This window comes from Lissotriton vulgaris, chromosome 6 (genome assembly GCF_964263255.1).
Source record: "Lissotriton vulgaris chromosome 6, aLisVul1.2, whole genome shotgun sequence".
Taxonomy (NCBI): domain Eukaryota; kingdom Metazoa; phylum Chordata; class Amphibia; order Caudata; family Salamandridae; genus Lissotriton; species Lissotriton vulgaris.
Genome location: NC_141694.1, coordinates 722,218,183 through 722,233,747, shown reverse-complemented (window position 1 = coordinate 722,233,747; position 15,565 = coordinate 722,218,183). Strand labels below are relative to the sequence as shown.

General features: G+C 52.9%; 1 long non-coding RNA gene across 1 annotated transcript in view; it reads right to left on the bottom strand.

The window, feature by feature from the left end:
* Positions 1-214: 214 nt before the first annotated feature.
* LOC147707896 (uncharacterized) overlaps positions 215-15,565 on the bottom strand; it is a 457,867-nt gene continuing 442,516 nt past the window's right edge. Inside the window, exon 4 of the long non-coding RNA XR_015296477.1 lies at positions 215-579. This is a non-coding gene — a long non-coding RNA (uncharacterized LOC147707896). The remainder of the gene's footprint in view (positions 580-15,565) is intronic.

Genomic DNA, 15,565 nt, shown 5'->3' with positions numbered 1-15,565 from the left:
GACTACTGTCATACAAGACAATGGGCTGCAGGTGTGAACAAATAGAGTCCAGCATACGTCCCCATATGGAAAGTCAATGTCACATTTACACACACAGGTGACTGAACGTGTGCCTGTCTCTACCATCCGCAGATAGCCCTGCACAACAACAACCACCACAACAGATAATGTACAAGTTGAACATCTGTACACACCTTCAAGTGAAGTAGCGGTTGATGAGCTGTTGACGAATGTCAACTCCTTCCTCCTCTCCACTGTCCTCATCACTGTACTCAGGTCCTTGGGCAGGTGCGGGCCTTGGTTCCTTTCCATCATCCAGGAGCAGGAGAATCCTCTTGTGAATGGCCAAATTTTGCAGCATACAGCATGCCACAGCGATCTTGCAGACCTTCCCAGGCGAGTATGCCAGTGCTCCTCCAGTCTGGTCAAGGCAGCGGAATCTTGACTTGAGTAGCCCAAAAGTCCGCTCAATGACACGTCGGGTCCTGCCATGTGCCTCATTGTACCTAACGCCAGCCGGGGTCCTGGGATTTCGCACTGGACTCACCAGCCAGGGTCGACTGGGATATGCTGAGTCACCTAGGAAATAAAGACACACATTGCAATGTCGCACAGGCTGAGTGCATCAGGTCACAAACACACCTCATACCATACCCACAATGAAAGCACGATAGGGATGCAGGTTAGCCATCATACGGGGCACCATGCTGTTACTCATGACGTAGGAATCATGGGCAGAGCCGTGGAATTTTGCACTCACCTGCGAAATAGTCATGTCTGCAAGGCACACCGCCTGCACATTTATAGAATGATAATGTTTCCAATTCCTAAAAATATGCTCAGTGGCCTGTCGCGCCACCAGACCTACATGGGTGCAATCGATGGCACCTACTACATGTGGTATGTGCCCAAGGGCATAGAAGTCACCCTTCACTCCTGGCAATTCAGCTCCCCTGGGGAAATGTATGTATTGATTTTAATATAACATCATGGCTGCAAGAACATCCCTCAGCACCATGCTGAACATGGGCTGCGACATCCCTGCAGCGGCGGCCATGGTCTCCTGGAAGGAACCAGTAGCAAAAAAGTGGAGTGCTACCATCACCTTGTATGTGGGTGTGAAGGCTGTTGGGTAGTGGCGACGAGGCTGCAGGTGGGTTTCCAACTGGTCACAAAGGGTCTTGAGGCTCGCCCTGACGAGGCGGAATTTTCGTATTATCGCTACATCCTCCATGCCCCCCAGCACTGTCAGGTGGCGTATGAGATTTGGCCTCCTCCTAGGTGTGATGTACATGGACACATGTCAATGACAACCATCAAGAAGTTGACCCAGCACATACCGTGGATCATGTTACGCAAAACATTATAAATTCCATGTGAGATGCGTGACACACAAGCTTACATGTGTATAAATTGGGGACACACCAATCCATTTACCTAAAACATGTCCCACAGACATAACAGAATATCAATGTAAAAAGCACAGTTTCTGAACTGGACATTCCACATGTGTACGACTCATCCAGTAACATCCACAAAAGTGTGTGAGATGACCATGAATGCCTCACACCCATCTGCTTTACCTATCACACCTCATTGCATCATGTGAAGCTGGCGCACATCAAGAGCACAATGATCACAGTAGATGTTAAACTTGTGTGCATGGGATGATATGGTAGCACAAGTATGGAACAACACCATACAGTGAGACAAGCCTTGCCAAGGTCCGCACAGACCCACAGCACAGTGCTTGGTTACACATAATTAAGACCAGCTTAACACTGTCAGCCATCATCAACCATCAAATGCATCAGTGACAATGAAGGCACACAGAGCAATGTGCGTCACACATAGCATGCAACCACCTGTGCCTGATACCAAGAGATGCAATTGTGTGTACAATGATGTGACATTAAGCCTGTTGCTGCTGTGTACTGATGCAGAGTTCACGGTTCAAGTTCCCATTGTATGTGACTAAATTTGCGGAAACTACTGCCTGTCCACGGTGGTGTGACGCCAGCACCACCCCCGTCCACAAGTGCGGTAGCTATTAGCATGGATTGCAGGCGGTGGGCATGCTGCGCCACACATATGGCGGTTGCTACCGCCTGTCTGCAGCGGTGCATCACCGCCATGGGGCATAGCCTACAGCCAATGGAAGCGGCGATTGCGGTGGCATGATGCAGGTTTTTAAATCCCGGTAGGCGTGCTACTCCACCGCGAAGCCGGTCATTGGATGGGTTTGAAAGATGCACCATCACGGTAGCGCACCCCGGGCCCCTGCGGTGCATCACCGCCATGGGGCATAGCCTACAGCCAATGGGAGCGACGATTGCGGTGGCATGATGCAGGTTTAAAAATCGCGATAGGCGTGCTCCGCCACTGCGGAGCCGGTCATTGGATGGGGTTGAAAGATGCACCATTGCGGTAGCGCACCCCGGGCCCCTGCGGTACATCACCGCCATGGGGCATAGCCTACAGCCAATGGGAGCGACGATTGGGGTGGCATGATGCAGGTTTGAAAATCGCGGTAGGCGTGCTCCACCACCGCGGAGCCGGTCATTGGATGGGTTTGAAAGATGCACCATTGCGGTAGCGCAACCCGGGCCCCTGTGGTGCATCACCACCAGGGGGCATAGCCTTCAGCCAATGGGAGCGACGATGGCGGTGGCATGATGCAGGTTTGAAAATCGCGGAAGGCGTGCTCTGCTACCGCGGAGCCAGTCATTGGATGGGTTTGAATGAGGCAGACCTGGACAACCAATAATTGCAGCTTTGCACCTCACAAACGAGACCATGGGGCTATAAATCTGTGGGAGTGAGCCCAACATTTCCACTGCTCACAGAGCCTGCTGCCTGGGACCCTCTCCTGCTGCTGCCGGAAGTGCCTGCTGCCTGAAGTGCCTGCTGCCTGGGACCCTCTCCTGCTGCTGCCGGAAGTGCCTGCTGCCTGGGACCCTCTCCTGCTGCTGCCTGAAGTGCCTGCTGCCTGGGACCCTCTCCTGCTGCTGCCTGGGACCCTGTCCTGCTGCTGCCTGGGACCGTGTCCTGCTGCTGCCTGGGACCCTCTCCTGCTGCTGCCTGGGACCCTCTCCTGCTGCTGCCTGGGACCCTCTCCTGCTGCTGCCTGGGACCATCTCCTGCATGCTGCCTGGGACCCTCTCCCGCTGCTGCCTGAAGTGCCTGCTGCCTGGGACTCATCAACACTCACTTCAACCACAGGTGTCACATGTCCACAGGGATGGCAAGAACAGAGAAGATCGGAGGCTGCGAGAAACGATCGTTTGAGACATTTGAATTTCTAGAGATGATGTAGATGTGGGGCTAATGCGGGGTGGGGGGTACTAAGGGCGGGCGCACTCCCTGAGTTTAGAGTAGTTGACGGTTGTTTGGGGGGATGGGTAGTGTTAAGGGGATCTGTGAGAAGTAGGCCTGATATATGATGTTCACTAGTTCTAGCGATCACCTTGTATCAGTCCAAACAACCCTTATGGTGATTGGTTGTAAGTCAACCTTATAGACCAGCTATCCTAATGGTAGCATGGACAAAGCGTCTTAGGCTAAACTCTTTTGGCATGTGAAGCCAGCTGTTTTACCACATATAACCCCTTGAATACCAAGTGAAAGGACACCACACAGGTTGTTATGAAAATAAACAAGTATTTATTAACTAACATACACCTCTGAACTCTTTATGAGGTCAGAGGGCTAAGCACATGACAAACTCTTAGGAAAAATATGTTTAAGTTGCACGATTTACAATGGTACCCTAGGGGCACGACAAACCATATACTAAGTAAGTGGAATGTGAAAGTCAATCAAAGGAATGGAGCTGTCCAGAGGTTGTAGGATCGCTGGGACCACGCTATACTAACTTGAGGTAAGTACTAGGAGGCCCACGGAACGCGTGTGCAGAGTGTGAACTCACACGCGAAATGCGTACAAACGTCTATGGACAGTACAGTTTTAAGAAAAGGTGAGTACGGACGTCCCCGACTAGATAGGACAAAAACGACTGTGAAACTGGACACTAGGAGAGTCAAGCTAACCTTGAGCACCGAGATGCTCGTGTTACCTCACCCACAGGCTGCGGGTGCATAGGTGTCAAGTCGTGTCGGGTTCCGGCGTTGAAGTCTATGGAGCCTGGAGCAAAAGATGCTAAAGGCGGTCAGGAGGAAGATGTCCGGTGTGATCCAAGGGTGGATCAGTGAAGAGAAGAACCTGAAAGCAGAGGGGACAATGTTCAAAGTCACTAGCCAGTGACTGGAGTGGAACCAGATGTCGTCGTCGCGATCAGGTGAAGGTGGACGCTTGTCTCTGCAGCCACGTGGTGTCTTCGACGACCAGGATGGAGGCACGAGCTGTCCCACGCAGGCTCTCGCTGTCGGCGGTGTCGTCTCCGGATTCGGGTTCAACAGGCCTTGGCAAAGGCAACCCACGCGGTGAGTGGAAACGGTGTCTGGAGTGGACCAGGAGGGTCCGGGGTGCTCCTCTTTTGGAAGGGAGCAAGGGCCAGTCTGGAGCAACCAGACCAGCAGCAAAGTTGTCGGAGTTCGTCATCTAGGAGGTCACTAGCCAGCCGGCAAGTGACCAGACAACGCGTCGAGCAGCAAACAGGCAGAAGGGCCCCACGCAGATCTCGTGGATGCTGGAGGGCTGATCTTCGGTGCAGGAGCTGCTCGGGGTCGGGGCTTCTCAGTCCCCAAAGCACTTGGACGAGGATGCCTCGGAAGTCGTGCTGGAGCGAAGTGCTACTTCTTTCAAGATGGCCGGTCCCACGTGTCTCGTCGCACCCACGGGTCTCAGCTGTGGGTAGAGGTCGGAGAGATCTGGGAGTCCGGGTCTTGTCGGGCTCTGAAGTCTGGATCCTTGCAGAAAGACGACAAAGTGAAGCCACTGTACGCTGATGGTGCCTGCTGGTGCAGGCTGGACACTCCTTGCCCACAAGGGAGATTTTCTTCAGTCTTCTGTGGAGCAGAACGTCGAAGTCCAGAGTTTCTTCTTGTAGAGTTGATCAGGATAATCTAATTTGGAATGGGACCAGCTCCTACCTTTATTCAGCTAAAGGGGGCTGCACTACGACTAGGTCCCTCCCCTGGGTGGGACCCGGAAGGGGGGTGGTTACACCCCCTATCCTTTGTTCGGTCTTGCGCCAGCTCTGGGGCTGGAGTGCCCCAGGAACTGGTTTAGACCGGAGTATGCTCAGGGACACCTTGTGTGCCCCAGGCATGTCTCATTCCCTTCAGCCCTGTCCTACCTAATACACAAAATCCTGTCTGGGGTGGTGCTAGCACCTCCCAAGGCAGAAAACCCTTTGTCCAAGCCTCCCTCGCTGGAAGGACTCCCAGCAGCAGGACGTCAGACTTGTGTCTGTGGTGGCAGCATCCATTTTGTGATGCTGAGGCTCGAGTTAACTTTAACCGGGGTTCACAGTTACATACATGTCGTGTCCCTCTAGAAGGGTGTAATGCTACCCCCGTCACCAAAATTGGCGAGGGGGTAGTATTCCAATTCGTATGACACTTTACTCGACATGTTTTGATAATGCTATACCAAAGTTAGCATTTGACTGCGAGGTTCATAATGCACTTAAGAGTATATGGTATAGCGTCATCATGGAACAGCTATTAGGACTTGGTTCCGCAAGCTGCAAACAGGCTCAGCTCATGCTAGAGCACTATCTCACATAATTCCAAGCCCTCTGCCTTCAGGATTGATAAGGCCTGCCATAGGAGTGACTGCTAGGAATATATGTGTCCATTTTAGGTTTAGATATAGGGATACTATATCTAAAGCAAAGGGTGATTACACCACCTTGCCCCAGCTGTCGTGCAGCCAGTTGTGTCTATTTTAGGTGGCCAGCCAGGGGTGGCATAATACATGCTTCAGCCCCTGGTAGGCCCTGGGTACACCTATGCCCTGGGTACCTATAGTACACTGTACAGGGACTGATAAGGTGGCCCAGTACCAATTGGTAAATGCACCTAAGGTACATGCTTGTCAATTTAGAGAGAGAATAGCGAGGCTGTGGGTCTGATTAGCAGGCCCACAGCCAGGGAAAGTCGTAAACCAGTGAAGCAAAAAGCAAAAATCGGGGGTGACCATAGGATTGCAGACCCTACTCTCCTACAGGATCCATTGGGGTGGAGGGTCGTCGACCTCGGGTTGGGGGTGGAGACCCTGCTACACCGCGAAGGTACTTCATTGTTTTTCGAGGTATGGGGAGGGGGGCAGGGGGTAGGGGGTCATGGGTAATGTTTGATGGGGGGGGAATGCACGGTCCTAGTGATGTCACAGTGGTGGTTGAATGTGTGTGTACCTGGCGCGCACAGTGGTTTGTTGATACATGAGGCTGATGATGTCGAGCCCGGGTGATGGGGCCGCTGGGCCCAGAGGCACACTTCGTGTCCTTAGTTGGAATGTGCAGGGAGTATTGGATAAGGTTAAGCGAGGGGCGGTCTTGAAGCAGGCCAAGCGAGCAGGGGCAGATGTGGCAATGCTACAGGAGACTCATCTTATAGGTAACAAAACCCTCAGCCTCCAGCGCTATGGCTATACCCAGGTCTTCCATGCTGGATTTGCTGGGGGCTCCAGAGGGGTGGCCATTCTTATACATCGTAGGGTCCCATACGTCCACACCACCCAATGGGTGGATCCACAGGGTAGATACATATTTGTCCAGGGAGTCGTGGGGGAGGAGCTGGTAGTGTTCGGTTGTGTCTACGCCCCGCCCCCATTGCAGTGGTCCCTGGTTGAAAAGATAATTGCGGTGTGGGCGGATATTCCGGATGACCTAGCAGCAGTGGTTGGTGACTGGAATAATGTGGTGGACAGTGCACGAGATAGGTACAGGCCGGGGGGGCTGGGGGAGGGGGACAATGACAGCTGGAGGTACCAAGTTGAGTGATATGATCAGGAACCTGGGTTGGGTGGACACTTGGGAGACACATCCATGGGTCAAGGAGTGAATACACCTTTCTTTCCGCAGTACATAAATTCTTCTCTAGGCTGGACTACATATTTGTCCCTACGGCAACCCAGGGAAGGGTGGAGTCCGCGGAAGTACTGCCGCGTGGGCTGTCAGACCACTCCCCAACGACCGTTACTATTCGCCTAGACCAGCGGCGGTAGCCGTTTCGGTGGCGCCTCTCGGTATGGCATCTGCAACTGGTGGACTACCAAATACACATGAGAGAGGCCATCCCCCATTGTATGACTGAGAACGAGGGGACGGTGGCGGACAAGGCGACTCTATGGGAGGCCTTGAAACCCACATTGAGAGGCATAGACATAGCTTTGTGTGCGGCGGCTAAGAGGAAATGTAGAGAGGACCTGGACCGGGCCGATGCCGAGATTAGGGAACTGGAGAGACGCAGCGGTTTGGAGGGTGGAGGTCAGACTGTGGGGCAGTTGCTGTTTGCCCAGCAGTCCTACGTCTCGTTGCTTTTAGATGAGGGGCGACAGATGTGGTTGGCGAACCGCAGTCGTATATACCAATGGGGAGATGAATCAGGAACAATGCTCCATAGACTGTGTCAGGGCCTGACCCAGGCTCGGACCCTCCAGAGGGTGGTGGATGGATCTGGATCCCCAATCACGGACCCTGGGGCGCTGGCGGAGAGCTTTGCAACATACTATGCTGACCTTTATGCCCCAAGTGAATGCATCTCCGCAGATTTGGTTGACAAATTCATAGCCGATCTGCCGCCGCGAGCAATCTCAGATGAGGTTCGAGATCCCCTTGATCTTCCGCTGACGGAGGATTAATTGGGTACGGCTTTAAAGGAATTGAACACAGGTAAGGCCCCGGGCCCTAGCGGCTTTCCCAGCGAATTTTTTAAGAAATTCCACCTACAACTCGGGGCCCAGTACAGAGCGGTAGTGGAGGAGGCAAGGGAGCGCGGTAGTCTGCCCCCCAACTGGAGGCATGCTGAGGTTGTGGTATTTCACCAACCTGGTCGGCCACCGGAGCAGCATGCCTTGTACCGTCCAATTTCCCTATTGAACGTGGAGGCCAAAGTTTTGGCCAAGGCGTTGGCTAATCGACTGCTGCCATACATTACGGACCTCATACACCCGGACCAGGCGGGATTCATGCTCCGTCGGGCGACGCAACATAACATTCGGCGGGCTCATGTTGCGGTGGCAGCGATCCGCTCCTCTGGGGAGCAGGCGGCACTTTTCCTGGCCGACATGGACAGGGCGTTCGATTCGCTTAGCTGGATTTACCTGTTCTCGCTCCTGCCCCGACTGAATCTGGGTCCCGTTTTTGTGTCCTATGTGCGGTTTCGGTTCGTGTGGCGGGGGTGTCATCCCCGAGCTTCGCTATAGGGAGGGGGACCAGGCAGGGCTGCCTACTCTCGCCCTACTTATTCGCCTTGGCTATGGAGCCGCTAGCGGCGTGGGTCCGGATGGATGCACAGATGCGGGGGTTTGAGTGGGAGCGTGGTCTGTTAGATAGACTTGCACTCTATGCGGACGATGTCCTGCTCTTAACGGACCTTAATAGGTCGGGCCCCCGCCTTATGCGCATCCTGCAAATCTTTGGCGAGACGTCGGGCCTGTATGTCAATCTGCGCAAATCTACCCTTTGGGTGCTGGGTGATGGTCCGGCAGTTGGCGACTGGGCATCGGCACTGCAAATCGCAGTAGGTGGCATTAAATACCTTGGGGTGTTCCTGTCGGAGATCCCCGCTGTATCCTGGGAGCGCAATGTGGCACCGGTGTGGGAGCGCACCCGGGCTGACATCAAAGTGTGGTCCCGCATGCCACTGACGATCTATGGTAGGTCGGCCATCTTTAAAATGGTGGCTCTGCCTAGACTACTTAATCAGCTGCAAAATCATCCCTACCCTATCCCGGCCTCATGGTTTAAGCAAGTAGACTTAACTCTGGGACAATTCCCATGGGTGGATGCAGCGATCCGGGTAGCACTTCGCACATGCTTCCGATCGACATATAGTGGGGGTTTGGCAAATTCTGATGTTCGCTCGTACTATCAGGCCTCGCATCTCCTTGTATTGAACGAATGGTGGTATGGAGACAGGGGGGACCCGACCTATGCGCTGGAGCGGTCCCTTATGGAGCCCCACACGCTCCATACATTGTTATATGCAACACAGAGGCGTGAGGCACTGCCGTCAGTGACGCAGGTGGTATTTGATGTTTGGCGGCAAGCCCTACGGCGAATGGGTTGGTGGCAGACTTTGACGGAAGAAACTCCTCTCTGGCGAAACGGCCGCCTCCCTGACCTGGCAGCCCTTCAGGGCTTTGCGGAGTAGGATGCTATTGGAATCTCTAGACTGGGAGATGTCATGGCAGGGACGTCGCTTAAGTCGTTTCAGGACTGGAGTGCTGAATACCATATGCCCCGCGCTCAGTTCTTCCGATATTTACAACTCCGACATGCAATTACCCCCTATATAGAGGGGTTGACATCTCTCCCCGAATTTAGTCCGCTGGAGGCTCGGGTGTTTATGGGGGACATTGAGACCAAAAAAATATCATGAATATACCAATCCCTGATGATACACTGCTCTTCCGATCTGCAGAAACTTAAAGGGAACTGGGAGGCTGATGTGGGGGAGTTAGAGGAGGAAGACTGGGCGCTGGCAGGCCCCAAAGGAGCGGCCACCTCCGTCCGCCTGAGATGGATTCAGTTTAAATACTTGCACAGGGTGTATTTCACTCGGCGGAGGCTGTGGAAGGCGGGCCTCATTGCGTCCCCAATTTGTATTTGGTGTGGATGTGAGGAGGGTACTTTCCTTCACACAGTGTGGAGTTGTAGCCAGTTAGACAGGTTCTGGAATGGGGTCTGGAATGGTTTGGATGAGGCCCTGGGCTGGGTGCTTCCTCGCACGCCGCGCCTGGGACTATTGCATTTGCTGGATGGAGTGGGGGGTAACCGCCACAAGAGGCATTTGCTGTTACTGGGCCTCACGATTGCCACAAGAGATATAGCAAAGGCATGGAAGGATCCGAGGGCCCCGACGTTAGTGGCGTGGAAGAGGGGGCTTGATTTCTGGATGGGGATGGAGAAGCCCATATTTCTTGCTCGGGGCTGTCCTCGGAAACATTATAAAATCTGTAGACACTTGGGCAGATTTCAGGGGTATCTGGCTTGAGCCCCCGCCGGAACAGGACCCTGTACTGGATGCTCGAGCGTGCTGTGCCAGTTGATACGTGTACACCTCCCTGACATTCTAGCCATCCTCCCCGATTCTTATTATGCCCTCCGGGCCGAGCGCCCCGACGGCAAGACTGGGGTGGGTGTAGCCATGATTGCTCGAACCAGTCTCCAATTCCAGCTTCTCTCCCAACCTTCTATAGCTGGGGTGGATTTTCTGGTTGCCCGCTCCACTAATCTTTCCGCTCCTCTCACAGTCGTCCTTGTCTATCGCCCCCCCGAGTATGCCTCTGTTTGTGGCCTCCCTGCAGGAACTCCTTGCTACGCTTGTAGTTAATAACTCTTCTGTTCTCCTGCTAGGCGACTTTAATTATTGGCCTGGTGACCCCAGGGAGGACTTAGCGTCCAAGGACTTCACGGCCACTCTCTTGTGCCTTAACCTCAAGTCTCATGTATCGACTCCTACCCACAATCTTGGACATATCTTGGACCAAGTCTGGTCATCCCAGGACATAGTTTCCCCCCCCAGCATCCTTCCTTGCACCTGGTCCGACCATTCCCTTATTTTCTTTACTATCAACCTTGGCTCCCCTCACCAATCCCCTCGTCCCAAGAATGTTTTTACACGCAGCTGGAATCGCGCTGACCTGCTCTCTCTTTCTCATTCCCTTGCCTCTTCCTCACCTGATCTCAATGGCATTCCCCTTGACTTACAGGCCGCTGCAGTTAGCAACTGGTTATCTTCCGCCTGCGATCTAGTAGCCCCCCTCAAGCTAGTCAAGTCCATTCGTCCACACGAGGCACACCGATGGTTCAACTCTGAGCTTAAGGTCCTCAAACTGGAACTTAGACGCTCTGAGCGCCTCTGGCGCCGCAGCTACTGCCCCGACCTCAAGGCCAAATACAAATCTCTCCTTAAAGAGTACAAGAAAGCCATTCTTGTGTCCAAGACCAAGTACTTTTCCGAGCAGGTAACCCTATCTGCTAACAAATCTAAAGAGATCTTCTCCTTGGTTAACAACTTGGCCACCTCTGATCGTGCTTGCCCTAACTTTATTCCTTCCCAAGCCCTCTGCTCCTCTTTAAACGACTTCTTCATCGAGAAGATGGTTAAAATTAAATACAACATTTCTATCACTCCTTTCACTCCACTCCATTCTGCCCCCTCTGTGTCTAATTCTTCCTTTTCCTCTTTCCCGCCCCTTTCCTTGGACTCCTTTTTAGTTCTGCTCACAAAAATCAAGTCTGGCTCTCCTACCGATTGTGCCCCCGCTCGCATCCTGAAAACTCTCTTTTCTTCTTGCCCTGCCACCCCTCTTTCCCTCCTTTATGCTTCTCTTTCTACTGGATTGGTTCCTTCTTCATTTAAGTCTGCTATTGTTTCCCCCATTCTCAAAAAACCTGGTCTTGACTCCTCCCTCCCTTCTAATTTCAGACCTATCTCTCTCCTTCCCTATCTTGCCAAAATTCTTGAAAGCTACGTCACTTCCTGTCTCTCTTCTTATATCGAGCAGAACCATCTTCTTGCTTCCCACCAAGCAGGTTTCCGTTCGGGCCACTCGACCGAATCTGTGGTGCTCGCTGTTCTCGACGAGCTGAAAGCTAAGGCTGACACCAACTCTCCCCAAGCTTTGGTTCTCCTCGATTTGTCCGCTGCGTTTGACACGGTCGACCACAACATTCTTCTGGACCGTGTCAGCGCAGCGGGCATTCGAGGCCCTGCCCTCTCCTGGATCACGTCCTTCCTAACAGGACGCTCACAAGCTGTCCACCTCCCCGGCTATTCTGCTCCTCCCCTTCCAGTGCCCTGTGGGGTCCCCCAAGGCTCCTCCCTCTCTCCTCTTCTCTTCAACCTTTACATTCACCCCCTTATTTCTTCTCTCCTTGAGCTGGGGTTCTCTGTGTATAACTACGCAGATGACCTCCAGCTCGTCTTTGACCTTTCTTCTTCTTCTCACTCCCTATCTTTTTTTCGCTCCTCCATGGTTTTTATTTCTGGGTGGATGAGCGCCAATCACCTCAAGCTCAATCCAGACAAGACTGAGCTTGTCCTGACCGGCGGCTCATCCAGCCCTTGGTCCTCCGCTTTTTGGCCCCCTATTCTTGGCCCCCCTCCCACCTCCGTTCCCTCCGTCAAAACGTTGGGCATTAAGGTCAGCCAGGACCTGTCTATGCATGGCCAGGTCAGTGCTGTAGTGTCTTCCTGCTTTCTTTCCCTTCGGTTGATCCGAAAAATTTCCCGTTTCTTTTCCCTTGACTCTCTTAAAATTATCATTTCTGCCCTCATCACTTCCCGCCTTGATTATGGAAATAGCTTGTTCGTGGGTATTCCTGCCTACGAAACTCGCCGCCTTCAAACAATCCAAAATCAGGCTGCCCGTCTCATCTTTCATCTGCCCAAAACTCACCACATCACTCCTGTCCTCGAATCTCTCCACTGGTTACCTATCCTGCAGAGATCCCTGTTCAAACTAGGGTGCCTTGTCTATCGGGCTCTTGATCACTCTGCACCGGCGTTCATCAACTCTCTGATTTCTACCCACACCCCTGTTCGTACTCTCCGATCATCTTCCTCTGCCTTCCTCACTGTTCCCCGTTTCCGCAAAACTCGCACTGGTGGAACCAGATTCTCTGTCCTTGCGCCCCGGTTTTGGAACTCCCTTCCTCTTTCTATGCGTTCTATCCCTATCTTTTCACACTTCCGTAAAGCGCTCAAAACATTCCTGTTTGCCCAGGCCTACCCCCGCTAACCTCCTCGGCCCTGTCTGTTCTGTTCTCTAGAGCTCTCAGCGCCAGGAAGCCGTTTGGCCATTGTGCGCTCTATAAATACTTTAATTCATTCATTCATTCATTCATTCATACACAAACTGTTGACATTGAATGGAACCGTGCCGGGGGGGGTGGGGGGGGGGGGGGGGGAGGGGGCATCCGGGAGGGCTGGGGGTGGGAAGGGAGTTGGGCGGGGGCGTGAGGGAAGGTGGTTAATTGCGTTCTTTTCCTGTTTATATTTGATGTAAAAGACATGATGGATTGCAATGCGCTATGTATGTTCAAATGCTTTGGCAGTTGCCTCTGGGGAACAGAGCTCTGCGATTTCAACGTGATCTATCAATAAAATTTGTTTAAAAAAAAAAAAAAAAAAAAAGAACAGAGAAGATCCATGCCAGCCCATTCACAAGCGAGGAGCTGGAGGTGCTAGTGGATGAGGTGCTGGCACACTACCCGAGGCTGTATGGTGGCCCCAATGTAGTGGTAAGTTATCATTGAGTGTGCCGTTGGGCAGGGGGGGTTCATACATGCATGGGACTGGTGATTTGTGCGACACAGAGGGATTTCATTGCAGTCATCTTGAATGTGTGTGTGTCTAGCATGTAGCCTGTACGCCCTCATGTTTGCATGCTATGATGACTATTTGGCCCATGCAGAGTGCCCTTGTGCGGTGCCCCCCAGTTTGGGTATATGTGGGATTCCAATAGGTCGAGACTCTGCATAATGCTACTGTAGTAATAGATGTGTGAACATGACACTGTGCAACTGGTAACTTACCCTACTTTTCTCCCATACCTGCAGCTCAAGGTACACCAGCGTAAGGCCATGTGGAGGGCCATTGCTGCCAAGTTACGGGCCCTGGGGGTATCCAACAGATGACGCACCCACTGTCACAAGAGGTGGGATGACATCAGCCGGCTGGCAAAAAACGTGGCCGAGATGACCTTGGGGCTGCTACCACGCACTGGGCGTCTGGCACGGCGAAACTTAACACCACTGATGTACCGCATATTGGCAGTGACTAATCCGGAGTAGGATGCACGTCTGAAGGAGCATAGGCAGCAAGGCAGGGGTGAGTATTTGGTGAGGGTGACTTTGCCTGGGAGCCAATGCATGTGTACAGAGCCTGTTGCAGCGGTGTGCCATTTAATGTTTGAGGTGTGGTGCAGTGATGTGTCATGTGAGTGGCTGCAGGGATGTGTGCTAGTGTCAGGCATTGTGCCTAACAGCTCATGTAAAGGTTGATCATCCATGCTGTGCTTTATCATAGCAAGGTGTGTTGGGATACACATGGTCATTCTGCATTGTGATGGTGTGGGAATTGTATTAGGGGGTGAACAGAAGGGTCCACTATCTGAGTGTGAGTTACTGTATTCCTACTTTTAATGCACCATGATTGTTGAGGCTCACACGTATGACTACAAGGTGCCCCTGAGTAGCACATGTTGCTTAGTATGGCCTACTTGGCATTGTGGACTGTCATGTCCTAATAGGTGTGTGTGTTCTCCCTTCCGGTTCCCTGGAGGCATGTAAATGTCACTGAGTTTTGGTGCATGATAGTTGTGGGCATGTGAAGTTGTGTGTGGTACACTTCATCCACCGGCAAGGTGTTGTGCTGTGTGGCCTGAACATGGCTCAGTCATGGCAGGTAGGCAGTGTTGCTGGCACTGTTGTAGTGTATGTAGTGTGTTGCTGCAATGTTTGCGCAGGTGTGGTGGTCAGCATGTTGATTTGTGCATCCCCTGTATGCATAGTTTAATTATCTTGGTCCTGATGATGTAATTTATACAACCCTGCCTCTGTCTCACATGCAGATTCGCCAGTGTGCACGGAGGAACCGGAGCCGCAAACCAGTGGAGGTGAGAGTAGCACTACAGCTGCACCGGAGGCCAGTGACACAGAGCTCACCAGCGCATCTGAAGGGGACAGGAGTATGCAGGAGGAATCCGTGGCAGAGACACAGAGTACTTCATCATCTGATGCGAGTGGTGATGCACCCATGTTGTCAGGCACAGGGGATGGGGAGTCTGCTACATCATCTGCCACTCAACCCCCAGTGCCCAGCCTCCCATCCACTTCCTCTGGTGCTGCCCGTGTCCGTACGAGGGGACGTGTTACATTCACACCTGGCTCCGCTGAGCCTGCACCTGTCCCCCCTGCTGCCATCAATGCTGAGTGTGTAGAGCTCCTGCGCCAGCTTTGTGTGGGCCAGACCGCCCTGCTCAATGCCTTCAGCGACCATGAAAAAAACTTTGGGCAGGTGATTGCCTACATGGAGGGCATACACTCTGACGTGGGTGGGCTCCACCGTACAGTCCAGGGTTTGTCAGCCGCAGTGACATCTGCCCTTCAACAGGCACATCCTCACATTCATGTTCAGGTGCCTTTGTCCACCCCCCAGTCAGTGGCCACATCAGAGGACAGTGACCACGGTTCACATGCATCACAGAGACGATACAGCACAAGGAGCACAAAGCAGACGCAAGCCAAGCGGTCCTGCCCACAGACACCATCCCCCCAGAAGAGCAGAGCCAGCCCAGAATGCATAGACAAGAGCCCGTCAGGGAAGAGCAAGGCCGAAAAAGCAATGAGGCAGACATCAGCCTCACAAACCTCTGAAGCATCTCCTGCAAAGGACTCTCCTGTCCCTAAAACTTCACGTAGAGCTAG